Below are 16,124 nucleotides of genomic sequence, written 5' to 3'. Positions count from 1 at the left end.
GTAACGTCTCCCATTTGAACGGGACAAGAGGACTGGTAAGGGAAGTGAGAGGAGACACTAAAGAAGAGAACCCAGAAATAAAGCGCCGATAATAATTGGCGAAACCCAAGAATGATTGTAGGGATTTCAGGGTTTTTGGCGTTGGCCAATCAAGGACCGCTCGTACTTTGGCACGATTCATGGCCAACCCACCAGGTGTAATGTTGAACCCCAAAAACTCCACGTTAGCTACATGGAACAAACATTTATCGGGTTTCACAAATAACGAGTGGAGTCGCAGCCGGGACAACACTTCTAGTACGTGTTGGACGTGTTCCTTCAATGTGTGCGAAAAAATGAGAATGTCATCAAGGTACACCACCACATAGTTATCCAAGATGTCCGAGAAGATGTCGTTCATGAAGTGTTGAAAGGTGGCTGGGGCGTTGCATAGGCCAAAGGGCATAACTGTATATTCATAAAGGCCATACCGCGTACAGAAGGCGGTTTTCCACTCGTCTCCCTTTCCCTAGAAGTGATGGGACTCCTAATACCCCCTATCTGCATGGGCTCAATGGTGGATTCGGGGCAAGACGATGAGGAGGCAGAGCCGGAGGAGTGAAGGTAGCCGGCCTCAGCCCTACGTTCAGAGCGTCGTGCGTCCACTTGGAGTGCCAGATCCACCAAAGCCGGGAACTGAACAGGTAAGGATGGAACCATGGCCAGAGCGTCCTTCATAGTGTTGTTTAGCCCCCTATAGAATACTACCGATTTTTTGCTTTCGGGCCATGAGGTCTCAGCTGCTAGCTGATTGAACCGAGTGATGTATTCAATTAGGGAGCTCTTATCCTGTGACAAATCCAGTAATTCCAGATCATGGGACTGTGCTCTGTATCTGGTGTCAAACACCCTGGACATTTCCGTTATTAACAGATCAAAATCATAGAGGGCAGGATGATTGTTTTCTAGCAGCGGGTTTGCCCAAGCAGCAGCCGTGCCAGCTAGGTGAGATAGAGTAAATGCTGCCTTGGTGGTGGGGTCAGGGAAAGCAAGGGGTCGACACAAGAAGTGTAATTTACACTGGTTGAGGAAGGTTCTAAATTTCCTCGGGTCCCCCTGGAATTTTTCAGGGGCAGCCAAAGGAAAGGGAGAGGGCAGAACTAATGGAACAGGAGCCGGGAGTGGTTGTGCAAGGGGTACAGAAACTGGGGGGGTGTCCACCAGTTCTGGGTCTGCGGGCAAGGGGTGCTGGGCGCTCTGCAATAGGTCGAGACGCTGATGGATGGTTGTATTAGCAGCAACCATGTCGGCCCGTAGTACCGTAATTGCCTGGATTATAGCAGCCAGGGGGTCTTCAGCTGCGCCCTCCATATCTCACACGACCAGGCTTCACAGTCTGTTGTGCGTTGGAAGTCGTGGAGATATAAGAGACCTCCGTCCCCAAGTGCCGCGCAGGGAGAAACTTAATACACTCCCTAGGCGACCTTTGAGGCCACAGGTGGAGAAGATCCGACGTCTGAACCGAAGTGTTAGGAACCCCAAGGCGGCTGTGAAAGAAAGCAATGGTTACAATCCAAGCAAGCAGGGCACAACGAGTAACATAAATAAAAGAACCCTCAGGGTCTTACCGGGGATGGAAAGGATGCAGGACCTGGAAGGCTCCAGGACTCACTCAGGCAACGGACCGGATAGGACCAGAGGTAGTTTGTCGGTCTCCACCTGGAGAGTGTAGTACCGGAGGATCCCCACAACTGGATGGTAAGCGTCACCAGTGAGATCTGGCCCAGCGTGCAGCGAGGTGATATGGGGAATCCAATAGAAGTCCGTTGGCAGAATCAAGGAAGGGTCTAAAGCCAGGAGAGCCGTCCGAAGGAAGAACAAAGAACAAGATCCAGAGGGAGTCCGTGAGGCAGTCCGAGGTCAGAGTATCGTGCTAAACTGGGGAGCCGATGTCGCCGTAACCAGAACGTGATCCGTAGGAAGTCCGATAAACAAGAGCAAGGTTTCAAGAAGCCGGGTACGTAGCACAAGAAAGTTCGCCAAACAAGGTCTCCGATGAAGTCAGCTGTGAAGCGCGGAGTACCGGTATTGCCTGGCTTAAATGCGTTCACTTCCTGGTCACGTGATGATGACTGGAGTCACGTGACCGGGTCAACCCGGTACGAGGAGTTGAGCGGCTACCTAATCTCCATGGCAACTGCCAATGGAGAAACGGCCGCAAGCGCGACTGAACAGCGTGCGGCGATTGCTTTGCCAGCGCGCTAGCCGCACCGGGTTGCCTGTGAGAGCCCTGGGGGACATGTGGAGGGGAGTGGGTTCTGGATAATGGGGCCTGGCCTGAGACATGAACCGAGGACGTGACAGGATTTAATTATGGGCCATCACCTCCAGGGCAGGGATTCCAAGGGCCTCAAGGAATGGGACACGCGCAATTTGGGTGAGGGGGGGAAAAAAAAATCAGTTCCCTTATGGAGCCGACAGGCAAGGGCATTTTGGCCAACAACCTCAGCACGGTGAAAGTGCACAGTTTAACAGGATGACAGGGGGAAAAGGTACCCTGTTCCAAGGAGTAACAATAGCGGGAGCGGTCCTTTTTCATTCCCCGGGACCAATGAATATTCTGATTAGGACAGCCCACAGAGCGCACTCGTGTGTCCAATCCTATTGACAACCACAAACCTTGAAGAGGAGCCCTTGGTGGAGGCATAAATAGGAAACAAGCAATTTATATTTATGGTAGATTCAAGTGCAACTAAATCATGCATTATTGAGGGGAACTTTCCATTATCAGGTAAAACTCTTGACACGCAGGAATTCTCTGAGGCTATTTCTACGGTTCCATACACTGAGGAGCTGAATATGAAAGTGGGAGGGAAGGCAGTACGAGCCCCCTTTTTTATATGTAGGGATCTGCTCAGTAAACTAAATATAACTATATCATTCACAGATCAAGGGGTAGTGTGTTCCACTCCAGGAATGTGTGTAGCTCGAGCAATGGTAATAATCAATGCAATGGCAAGGGAGTCAGTAGTCCGTGGAGTTCCTGTGGTCACGGATATATTTGTCAATGGGATCAAGATACTAGCAAAAGCAGTGCCTCAAATTGCGACAAAATGTTGGCGAGTACCCACAGATTTTATTTTCCGACCCATGGTGCCACCAGAGTTGGTGGCAGGGACAATACTGTCATTAGATTTTCAAGGACTAGTAGTGCAAGACAAAAAAGTAGCCCTGATTGGAACAGACCTGCCAGTGGCGCACAGTACTATGTGTAGACCGGACAGTACAATTAAAAGGAAATGACTGATGAGGAGTAATTTGAGGACAGTGAGTAAAATGAGGAGATTATTTTGGAAATCTGAATCCTCTGTGATATCATGGTGCAGTATAGGAAGATACAGTGCCCCCTGATGGCAGTGGTGACCCCGTCTTTATTTTTTGAGGACATGCGGTATGTGCCAGCACAATGATGGACTATTAATCCACATGATGCTGGGTTACTGAGAGATGTGACTCCAGTACAGATTACATTGAAGTCAGGAGCAGTACTCCCGAGGGTGCAGCAGTACCCGTTGTCAAGGGAAGCAGTGGAAGGGATAAAAGGCACTATTCGGGCTCTATTAGAGCAAGGGATCATTGGGCCATCCTGTTACGCTTACCTGGCTCCCACAGGGGGCGTCGGTCGGACCCGGACAGCTGCGGTCTCCACCCACGTGATGCCTAGTGCAGCGATGACTGACTGGATCTGCCCTCCTAATCTTGTCTGCTTAACCCGTAGAAATATTCTCCTGCAAGTGGAGAGATGGATTTAGCCACTTGTGGATTCAAGTGATGGCACCCCCACAGTCCTCCCCAACTAATCACCTCCGAAATGCCCTCACAGCAATCTCACCTTATATTCTTGAAAGATGAGCTCTCCATCCTGCGTGGATTTGCAGGGGCGCGTTCATTCCAGTTACTTCACTGGTTTGAAGGCTCGGGAGAGTTCCGGAGAGTATTGACTCTGAGGTTCCTGGTGAGGACCAGTAAATATTAAGTTCATAGAGTTCAATATGCCAGATGTTCACTCTTGTTCCCCCCTTCCTTTCTTGTCTTGCAGCTGGCCCGTGAAAAGATGCTCTTGTGGCAGCTGGTGGCGCTCAGGTGAGAGTCTGTATTACCCGGCGCTGTCCGGTAAATGTTGCTCGAGGAAAACGTGTTGTTTTGTCTCTCTTTACAGATGCGGCACGTGAAAATATGGAGAGTCACAAAAGGATGCCTCCGGTGGTAAATCAGGTAAGTCTATGGTGGTAAGAATTAAATTTGTTGGTTCCCTCGGCTCACCTTGTGGTTTTCTTTTGTCTCCTAGGGGCCGAAGTTCGGCGAAGAAATGATGGAGGCAGCGCCGACCCGAAGGATGCTGTGAAGACTGGCGAGTATGGCGCGGCACTGCAGCTGGAGGTGCGGCGCGTGCAGAAATGATGTTCTTTACAGGTCCGGAGACAAGATGGATCCAGAATCAGGTGTGGAATAGAAATAAGTTTGTTTTCTAACCTTGTCCCTTTCTTTCCTCTTTGTTTTAGGAGCTCCGGATTCGAGGCGGGCGTGGCAGAAGACTGGATGCAGGCTGCAGGCACGGTGAGTGTTACGCTGCTGGATGCAGAATAACGCGAAGCATGTGTTGCTGGTCGGGCGTGGTTTAAATAGCCTCAAAAGTAGTCCCAGGTAAGAAGTCCCTAGAACCACACCCGAGTAAAAAATAGTCCCTGTAGAAAAATAGTCCCTTTCAGGCTTCATGTTGGATTGGAGTCATTTGCAGCATGGTCTGCCTGAGGTAAGTAATGACTATGAGCCTGGCGCCTAAGGCGCCAGGACTGAACCCAGATAGCCCCTAGCTGGGGCTGCTGAGGTTTTACTAAATGTCTAGATGTCTGCTCCCGGGGCTGATGGGCTTGGTCCGGATGCCTGGGGGTAGGCATCATGACATATCCACGTCCTCATGTAATACGGCTATATACCCAGTCAGGAAAGCAACATGGGGTAGTTTGAGCATAATCCAGGATCTACGTCCTCTTAATGACGTGGTGTAGAAGGAGTTTCCGGTAGTCCCAAATCCGGTGACAAGCCTATGTAGCATTCCCAAGACAACGGCATACTTCACAGTGGTGGATCTGAAAATGCGTTCTTCTCAATCCCTTTCCACCCCGATTCATGGTATCTCACTGCATTTACGCATGGTCAACAGCGCTTCGAGCAACACGAGATTGCCCCAAGGGTACTGGGAAGGTCCATGTATTCTCAATAGAGCTCTGCATGCCGACTTGGAAAATATTCAGGTGCCTAGCACAATCTTCCACTATGTGGATGATCTGCTGGTATGTAGTGAAAATGAGCAACAGTGCAGGAGGGATTCTGTTGCATTATTGCAATTGCTGGCTCACAAAGGGTACAGGGCAGATAAAAAGAAGCTACAATACTGCCAACAGGAGGTACTATACTTGGGGTAACTCATTTTGGCAAACGGGAAATAAATATTACTGGATAGGGCGGCGGCAGTATGCGCCACCCCTAGGCCCAGTACTATCAAGGAAATGCGGCAGTTTTTGGGCTGATGTAAATATTGTAGGGCATGGATCTTAGGCTATGCTGACTACACAAGGCCGCTGTTACAAAGTCTCAGAGAAGGACAGAAGACAAAAAATGGTAAATTGGAATGGACTGAAGAAATGACTAGACAATTTGAGGACTTGAAAGAAGCTATTTGCACGGCCCCTGTTTTATCAACTTTGGATTATAAACAGGAGTTTTATTTATTTTCCCACTCTGATGGACAGCCCATGACAGCAGTATTGAACCAAAAGATCACAATGGGACACAAGCCATTTGCTTATTATAGTGGGACACTTGACGAACAAGCAATTGCAGTGGCTGCATTTGCAATAGAGAAATGTTCCAAGATTGTCATGGGGTGCTCCGTTACATTATTTGTGGAACATTCACTATTTGCCATTTTGGAAAGATCTAAATCAACCTTAACAACTCAGAGATCCTCTGCATATGAGATTATAATAGCCAAACCTCATATTCATATAGTTAAGTGTAGGAAGGTGAATCCCGCCACATTCTTGACAGAGGCATCCACTGATGATGACCTAAAAACGCATGACTGTGCTACATACGAGGGTGAAGAGGAGGGTAAATCTAAAGCTAGAGACAGTGCACTGACAGAACAAGAGATATTATGGGTCATCAACAATTGACCACACAACGGGACGGAGGCACACAGGGGTGGCAGTAGTAAGCAGTAAAGTGGGGTAAGGGCATTAGGTTCTGATCATGAAAAAATTACCTATGCATTATTCAGCTCAGACAGCGGAACTTGTCGCTCTCATTGAGGTATCGAGAGCCTCTCAAGGGAAGTGTGTCACCATCTACTCAGACTTGCTGGTCTGTCTCGGTGGAGGAGGAGAGGGTTTCGGAAGGCAGATGGCTCTCCAGTGCAGCATGCAAGGCTGTTAGAAGAACGGATTGAAGCCTTATCATGGCCCTCCATTGTGGCAGTCATCAAATGCGCTGCCCATACTAATGCCATGGATGAAACCTCTAAGGGCAACGCGGCTGCAGAGCAGGCGGCCAAGTTGGCAGCCTATCTCCCAGATACAATGTTAACAGAGTGTATAGTGACCACTCCTGTAGAAAGCGAGACCACAGTTCCATACACATCATTGCCTATATCACAGATTATAGGAGTTGCAAGGGAAAGCGCCCGAGGAGGAAAAGGAGCTATGGTTGTGCTGGGGATGCAAATAGTCTCCCACCAATTTATTGAGGAGGCAGGAGAGTTCTGGGAAGGTGGTGATGCCCCAAGAATTACTCTATGTGGCATTTGAGCAACTCTGTTTCCCCTGCCACAGCTCCAAACAACATATTGTGGCAGATATTCAGGAGGACTGGTTTGTACCAAACCTCCAGGAGAGCATTTCGGAAACCCCAATACACTGTGTGACATGCCAAAGTTTCAGCACAGGGATGACATTACGAGATACATTACCTTGCCCTATGGGGTCGTTCCGTGAACTGCATATAAATTATGTGCACACCCAGATGCGAAGTGTGCAGCATGGTTCCTGGTCAGAGAGGTGTTTCCACAATGGGGCGTGTGCGAAGTATTGAGATCAGATAATGGCACATATTTCTTTAATACACTATTTCAGCATGTCGCACTGCTATTGGGCATAAAACATCGAATGTGCTCAATTTACCACCCTGCGGCTAATGGCGTTGTGGAGAGGATCAATGGGCTTTTGAAGAGTAAACTGTCAAAATTATGTTCCATGTTGAAGAAAAACTGGGTACGCTGTTTGTCCTTGGCCCTCTTCAGTTTACGCACAAAGCCTAGTAAGGACCACCATTTGACACTGCATGTAATAGACACAGACAGGCGCATGCAGACCCCCATATCTCCATGTATCAAGCAGCGACAGTAATAGGAGAGGAATTTAGGGAATATTTAACAGCACTAACACATGCTATCAAATATATCTCTTGACAGACCATTACCACCTGGGGAGCTGATCTACGTAAAAAACTTTGTGCATTGATGGAACAATCCCAGGTTTCAAGGTCCTTATGAGGTGGTGTTCTGTACTCCTCTCGCCGTTGGGGGAAAATGAGTTACGGTATTGGGTGCATCTCTCGGATTTCCGGAGAGCACCCGAGACAAGACAAAACTCAATCAACAGAGTAAGGACGTAATCAAAGAAGAAGTTTAGTAAAGGATCCATGCCAGGGTGGTGTGCAGTGGCACACACCTGATTTTTCTTTCTTCATTTTTTATTTTTATATCTTTTTTCAATTTTTCTAATTTTGAAGGCCCATTACCCGGTTGCCCATGGTGGGAAAAGCATCTCGCTCTCTCTCTCTCCCTCTCTTTCTTTCTCAATAACCTTTTTTCTCCTCTCCAGGGATAAGTAAAGATGCCTGACCGACGTTTATGGGCTTTGATGCCATTTCTGACTTTGAGTACTGCAGGAAGAAATGTGATAAATGAAAGCCGTTACTTGTGTGCACTCATCCCGCACGCATCAGGGGCTCCTAAGATTTTAGTTCCACAGCCAGTTCCAATTACAGAGGCCCAATGCCTGGTACATCTTCCATTATGTAGGATAAAGGACACATTCCAGGCACACAGCGTGCAGTTGAGCAGCATTGATCTAGACCTAGCGCTGTGCAATGGCAGTCCGAAATACAGCAAGTGTCTACAAGCACCACATTTTTCCTTGGAAGGTCACTCGCATGTCAACGACAAATGGCAGGGCACCACAGTGACATGCCCGACAGATGGAATGTGAGTACAGCAAAGAAACAATAGACCAAGTAGAGACTATGTGTGCACAAATATGGTCCCAATACATCACAAGGCTGACATGGATTGCAACAATGGAGAAGCCAGTGAGAATACATAGACATATAGATTCTGAACTTTGTTTTAGCAATGAAGGAACAGTTCCTGTTGGCGCAAACACACAGTGCAACCACACTCTTGTGATCCCCGATATGACGAAAGGTACGGCAGCAGTGATGGCTTAGTACTGTCATGATTCCTGCCCCTCATGTCCCCAGCCCTCAAGAATGTCAGGCTGGAGCCAGGCAACGATCACCTACATGGCCCTCAAGGGCCTCTCCATCCCTCCAAAGACCCACTTGGAGTCAGACTTGGCGCTTGTGGCACCAGACTCACTCACTCCCATAGGATAACATTGGGGATTGGACTTGTAGTGCATTGATGGGGACAAGATGGATGCCCCCACATATTTCGGTTCCCAGAACTGCATGTGCGGTCTAGTCTTTTGGGTTTGGTTCAGCCCAGAGGCACCTGGGATACCCAGAGACTATTTAAGCCCCACCCAGGCTGAGAAACATGTTTTGCGTTTTTTTGCACCTGCAGCGTGACACTCACCGAGTTCGGATCGGTCTTCAGTAGGCCTGCATCTTTCTTCTGCGCTCAGCTCCTGCAAGAACACCGTTAGGAACAGCCTTACCTTGTGGCGCTTCTGCCCATCAGTCATCGTTCCTTCTGTTCTGCGGGCATCTTCGGCGGTGTCATTCCCATCCCAGCACGCCGCTTCCTGAGGAAAAGGGAAAAGACCAGAAAAAAAAGGCATTAGTAAGCATTCTGCAAATCTTCGCTTATTTTTAAATACTGTACGAGCTTCAAACGCTTATCCGAATCCCAGCCGCTCTGGGGGAAATCTGTCTTCGGAACTTCTCATCCATCTGCAAGAGGGAAAAGACACTCTAGGTTAGCGTGGAAACATCTAGGAGGCGCCGCATACCGCGCTTACCCACCGCATTTGTTCTTCATAACCGGCATCCACGCTGAAAATGTTGCGGCACCTAAAAGACACAGAAAAATAACTCAGTTCAATGCAAATACGAAAGGGGTGCATCACACACTCACTCACCTTCAGCGCTACTCCTCTCAGCAGCACACGCCATCCCCGGACGCCGGCCATCATCTAAAGAAGGAAAGGAACAAAAGTTAGAGAACTGTTCAAAAGACTCATACTTACCTGTCGGACTCTTGCCAGTGAAGTAACTAGGCAGCAACGAGCCTGCATCAATCAACGCGCCCCTGCGCTGAAGGCAGGACGGAGAGCACACTATCCAAGAAAACAAGGTGAGCTGTGGATCAAAGGGAAGGGTTGGACCCCGGGGAAGAAGGGATTCAAGCACACAGAGACAATAGGGAGTTAAACTCTACCAATCCTATGTTTCAGGCCCAGTCTCCAGTCGAATAGCCTCCAGGGAAGGGTTCGAAGTCGTAAGAGGTCAGAACAGGTTGAGTGATGTCCCCGTGGATACCAGGTGAGCGTTACAAGTACTGGGTTTGTGGCCAACAAGAATACTTGCACCTCCTACCATCCTGGAGGGGTAAGTGTTCACTGGCCACCCTGCACTCAGTGCTACTAGTAATCCCAGAAGAACACCTGAAGGGAGAAGACATGCCTGCTAAGGTGACAACAGCCACACCAGCACCTAAAGAAGCAGAAAGAAACTTGCAGATCATACATGAATTTTGCATGTTATCAGAAGAACGATTTCAAAGCTGAGAAGAAAGAAGAGATCAAACTATGTCTCGAAAGACTCTTCCACACTGCTCAGAGGAATACCTGACGAGTAAAGACTTTTTAGCTCAGCAGAGACTTTCTTTTAATCTTTTGTGGCTCCCGGGGTACAAGCAGCTTCCAACGCCAAGTGGGTTCAGGTCATCCAATAGGAGCTAGTTCAACTGGCCAATGACAGAGAATGGGTTCAATGCCATCTAAGTACAGTGTGTAAAACGCTGGGTAGCAGCTGCTGCACTTTTGTACCCCAAGAGGATGCTAAGAATGGGTCACTATCCCACAGTAAAAATACTGGTGCCTGTTTATCGTATTCTTCTTGGTCCTCTTCTGCACGTGCCAATTGGGTCTCTGATGTTGTGTCAATATAGCTCCCAATAGTGCAAAGATGATGGTATCAATTGGGGGATCTAAAACATCTTGCCATACAATAAACAGTGAAACTCACTAATATTTCTGGGATTGTAGATATGTCGGGTGGGGATGTGTTTGTTACTGTAGAAGTAACAAAAGGGGGGAATGTTGGGAAGGAACCAGGGTCCTCCCGCACCCCCAATCACTTTAGAGTTAGGCAATACCTCTTTTAGGTGCTCTAAGGGACCGGGGGGAATGGGGGGCACTGGGAAGGCTCTTTTATACAGATATAATCACATACACAGACCTGGGCAGGCACTGAAGAAGGACATGGGTAGGCACTGGAAAAAAGGCAGTTGTTCTTTAAATATAAAACACAAGTAATTATTAGTTGGATAGATTTGTAATGTCAGACCGTATGCATTTGTAAAATCCTAGCAAGGTAGATGCAAACTCTCTCACGGAAAGAATGTAGCCTGTGCTAAAAATGGACGACAGGCTTCTGTGGTGTTCGTGCTAGCACTAGCAGTAACAAATTCACTCACCAGCGGTTTACTGTCCGTCAGGGGTTCAGGCATGCTTTCTGTACGACAAAATGCAGGATGGGACAGATCATAAAAATAAATGTGTAAAACTACAGGGCTCAGATAACATTAGCAGGAGTGAAGTATGGATAGAATGAATGAAAATTTTGTATAACATTTTTTTTAGGTTTTCCTGGGTTCTAGGCCTCAAGGTTTGTAAAACATCTGTAGAGCTGCTGTGTGTTTCTATGTAAGGTAGCAAAATGTAAAGCAGCATGTTCTGTCAGAAAATGCTGACAATGAAGAAAGGAAGGCTTTGGAGCATCCCTTGTATGGAAGAAGGATGGAGCCATAGCCTGTATCCAGTTACACCACTACAGCAAGACTGGACTATATAAACTGCTGCCTGACACCAATTTGGCAGGAGAAAGGAACAGATGAAGGACAGGAGCAGACCGTTCAGGCAGCAGAGTCCTTTGCTACCATCCTAATTTTTCTTTCTTGCACAACACGTTCCCCACTTCCCAAAGATAGACAACTTACTTCTCTTCAAGCAAAGTCCAGCTAGCTCTGCCTGTAGTCCTTTTTCATTTCCCACCCCTACCGGCGACATGTCTTCCTTTTCTGCGTTGCGATGTGCTATCTCACCCTTTGCTCCCATTACTTCTAACAAGCTCCTGTATAGCAGCTTGCTTCTGTTGCTAGTGATTGCCAGTTGGCATTTAGTCCTACAGTCCTCTCTGTGTGCTCTTCGAGACTGTCATTTAGGACACTATTGTGCCACTACTCGCTCATTTAACACAGAGTTCTAATAACTAGGGCCTTACTTCAGTTCCTTTCCTATACTTACCTATCCCTCTGAATGTTCATCTTCCTGGACAACCCAGTTGTATCATTATGCACTACCAAGAGAACACCTGCCAGGACCTTCCCATTGGGTGCGATTCCCCAGGAGGGTTTCCCAGACCCCCCACCTGGTTCTCTCATTCAGGAACTGGCGAGGGGTGTGGAAGACGGCCCACTCTTGTCCTAAACAGCATTTCGACATCCAGGTAAGGTCCATTTATTTCTGTATCATCATTTATCACATTGTCATTAAAGTTCCAAAAGAGCTCAGGGCTCCCTTCCCTAAGCTTCAAGCACTGGTTCACAAAAATAAGCACACACTTGTCAGCTTTATCTTGTTTCAGGGTGGCTTTCACACTTCCCTTGGATTTTTTGGGGCTTCCTGGTCCAGGCGCAGTTCACAGGCCGCCAGGCACGCCCATTATAGGTCACGTCACGAGTTGCCCATGTCCATCTTTCTGCCACCTTGGCGATTTACAAAGACTCACACGTTCATAGATGGATGATTTGCCTTCTTGCTACTTTAGCTCTCTTTTCCAAATATGTACTTTGTTGGCTTTGATTTACAGCTTTCATTTTTTTCGGCTTACTTTTGCCCGGTTGGCATTTTGCTCACACTTCACTGGCTGCCCTCGGGTGCTCATCCATAGCTTTCATTAACTTATTCACAGTTCTCCACTTGTGCTACTTTGCCAATGGTCTTGGTTACTCAGAGACTTTTGAACAAGTACCGCTTAAACAAGGCCATGTCACGCCACTTTTGGGGAGACCGAGGTCCGTTGCGATCGCTCTCCCTTCTCCCTCCTGGCGGATCTACCCGCGCTTTCGCGCCTGGGGAGCCGCCAGGAGGAGAGCTTCTGGAACCGCTGCTGGAGGGTTGCGGCGCATGCGCGGGAAACCGCTGTCTCGGTTCCGCGCATGCGCCGTAGATTGGGCCTGCGCTTTGGGAAGGGCTTGCCTTCCAAGCCTCGTTTCGGGTCCGCCGGCACCCGGAGACGAAACGGCTTGCGTTTCAGGCCTCGCGGGTGCCGGCGGCCCATAAAAGGGAACCGCAAGCAGAAGCTAACCGCGTCTCAACACGGAAGCTTTGTTTGTGTTGCTCGCTCCTGGTTTCCTGTGGTTCCTGCTTCCACCTTGCCTTGCCCCCAGCCTGCCTGGGTGCCCTGCTCAACCCTGGGTCCTCTTGGGCCCTTTTTCCTTGCCTTGCCTCCAGCCTGCCTGGGTGCCCTGCTCAACCCTGGGTCCTTTTTGTCCTGCTTGCCTTCTGCCTGCCTGGGTGCCCAGTTTTGCCCAAGGGTCTCTTTGGTCCCACTTGCCCTACTTGACCTCCAGTTGCCTGGGTTCCTTGTTCTCGCCCTGGGTTCCCTTGGCTCCAGTTTCCCCTCTGACTCTCCTGGGACCAATTGGGCCTTTGTCTTTTTCCCTATTCCTTGGGCTCTCCCTTGTTGGTTTCCCTTCCCTATCTGGTTCCCCTTTTCCTGTCTGGTCCTGCCTGGTGCCTCGTCCTTTTTGGATCTACAGACCATCGGGCTAGTCAGCCATCTCCAAACCAGCTACCTGAAGTTCGCCTGAAAGTGTCTTCCTGCGGATTGGTGCCCCGACTTAGTCTTTGTTTGGTGTGATCCCGCGTTCACCTTGGACTTCACCTTGTTCCGAATCTTCAACCTGACTGCTGCCTCTCCTGTCTGTGCTTGCACAGTCCCACCGTCACGTTAATCAGGAGAGTGCCTTCCGTGACGCTGGGAGTCTGTCCATCCTTCACCCTGTACCATTTGGGTGGTGGAGAGGCGGGTTCCCCGAGTCACGCACTCGTCATTCAGCTGGCTACAGCCTGGCGGCCCCAACAAGATCCGCATCAAAGAAAACAGGTACGCAGTCTTCACGTACATCCCAGCTTGACAGGCCACTCCGATATAGTGTTTCTACAAAAAAGAACTTTCAAACACTTCTTTCCTTTCAGTTAATTCTTCTGCTTCAATCGTAGGTTTTCAAGAACATGCTGATTGCACGCGACCACTCCGATACATTATAACTCAGTCTTTCTCATACACGAATTGGATTTCTGCACTCTTTTGAAACTCACAGGTAGCAGCATTCTTATCCCCTTTTTCCTCGTTAAAACGATTTCTGGGACTTGATGTCAGGGTCTCATTGCCTGCCCTTCGGACACCCCCAATTTGATACTTCCATTTAGGGGAACATGTCACAGGTTTCCCCTTTTCTCACCTGTTTTCTCTGTTTTGTGGAGTCCTTGTCTGGGGTTTTCTTCCGAGCAGTTCGGGTCTTGTACAAGCCCGCTCGGCCGTCTCTCGGATTCCAGGATTCGTTCAGCTTCTTCATCCGGGATCTATGGAAACTCCAGGAAGCTTGGAATGGAGGCAGCACACGGAGGCGGTCTTCGCGGAACGCAGAAGAACCAGAATCAAGGAAGGTAGAAGGAAAGGAGAAGGAGGAAAGTCCGGGAACCAGGAAGCAACACAGTTCAGGAGAACGAACTACGGAGCACGTCAGGCCACAGCTATCGGTAGCGTTGAGATGCGCGGAACCGCAGGGGAGTGACTAATTTATAGAACGTGCTGCATAGGACGTAAAGGTCGATAGACCGCGTTCCGTGTATACGGCCATGTTGGGTGTACTACAGCGAGTAACCCCCGATGTGCCAGGGACCAGGAAGACCAGAAAGGGCGTGATCGAAGGAATCATGACAGAACAAGCATTTATTGGCCATAGCGAAGGGACTGCCACTTTCCACGGCTCCCTACTCCCACTTTCTCTGGCTCCCTGGAGACACAATGACACTGTGCTGGGCTCTGCAGTCCTTCAGCGTCTCGGGCTTCTCGCGGGTTGGGCTGGCCATCCTGCTGCTCCTTCTGCTGCTTTCCTCTCACTTACTTTGCTGCTACCACACCACCTTTTTATACACCTGTAACCCATCAAGGGTATTCAAGTGTACTTCTCTTGTCTGTTTTACCTGACTCCAATGAAGCCAATTACTGGGACATGCTGGACCTTCAGCTCTGTATTGTTCAGGCTCCCTCTTTTTTGTCCCAGTACTATAGTGGTGTTTACAATAGGAAGTGTGCATTACTCTTAGTTGTCGCTTTCTCATCTCAACACTTGAAGTAAGATTACAGGGAAAAGATGGAAAGTACTGACAATATCCCATAAAGACAGAGAGGGTGTGATAAGTCAGTGTTAGTGAAGGGGGATAACATTTCTCGCCTTCAGGCACTCCTCCCTCCAATCCCCAAGGATCCTGCACCAAGGTGATCCTCCCTCGCTAGTCCACCCTCAGGATCGGGATGCAAATCTGATGGCCCTTCTCTGGCCACCTGAACAGAAGATCCCTGGTGAGTAGATGCAAGAGTACCTTCAGGTTTCTCTTAATACGAGCAAGAAAGGATCCGTCTCCGACTGAGACGAGTATGCTGGATGGGGGTGGGAGGAACACGCCAACGAGTGGGGCAAAGCAGAGTAAGCCGGGAACCCCCTCCCCTCCGACAGCGTCACAGCTGAGAGAGGTGGAGCCAAGGAACCTGCAGGTTTTAGAAGTATTCCGAATGCGAAACTGAAACGCTGGAGGCCCAGTGTTTATATGCAAGGGAGAACCAAGGAGAAGGGCATTCATGGTGGGCAGTGTGCCCGTCCAATGACAGAGACCCACGTTGAAGAAACAGCAAAGTATCCAGTGGCCCGCAGCTAAACCACGTTGAAGAGAAGACAGAGAGCTGGTTGCAGGTGGTGTTCAAGAGGGAGCAAACCGATGACAAAGAAAAGAACCTGAGCAAGCACTGGTCCCGAGGACGTTCCCCTAACGACCCAGAGGTAACGGAGGATGGGAGAACCGGGAGGCCACCAGGGAATCGTTATACATCAGGAAGGAAAAATTAGTCCCAGTGAAACTGACGCGATAGGGAATAGTAAGGCGGTAAAATTAAACTGTAACAATGCGAGAAAGAGAATCCAGAGTAACCCTGTAAGAGACAAATAAGCATTGGGTACAAATTCCCAGGGAAGAGGGTAAAATATCCTGTAAAATAAGTGCAGCGTGCAACAAATCAGAAAGGGAAACATATGAATGCAAAATAAAGGCCACTAGAGCCTATAAGAGAGAACAGCCAAGTAAGCTACATCAGGAGATGAAGAACATTAATTATCAAGAAACTCTGTCCAATTTAACAATGTATATGTCACAGGAGTCCAAAAGGCACAGCCGCCTTCAAAGGATAAGAGAATAAGAGATCATTTGAACATTGACCAGGGAAAAGAAAGTAAGCCAAAAACTCTACTGAATGAGTTACAAGATCAGGTACAGAAG

This window comes from Ambystoma mexicanum, chromosome 10 (genome assembly GCF_040938575.1).
Source record: "Ambystoma mexicanum isolate Mex_15411 chromosome 10, UKY_AmexF1_1, whole genome shotgun sequence".
Classification (NCBI taxonomy): domain Eukaryota; kingdom Metazoa; phylum Chordata; class Amphibia; order Caudata; family Ambystomatidae; genus Ambystoma; species Ambystoma mexicanum.
This window is presented reverse-complemented; position numbering follows the sequence as displayed.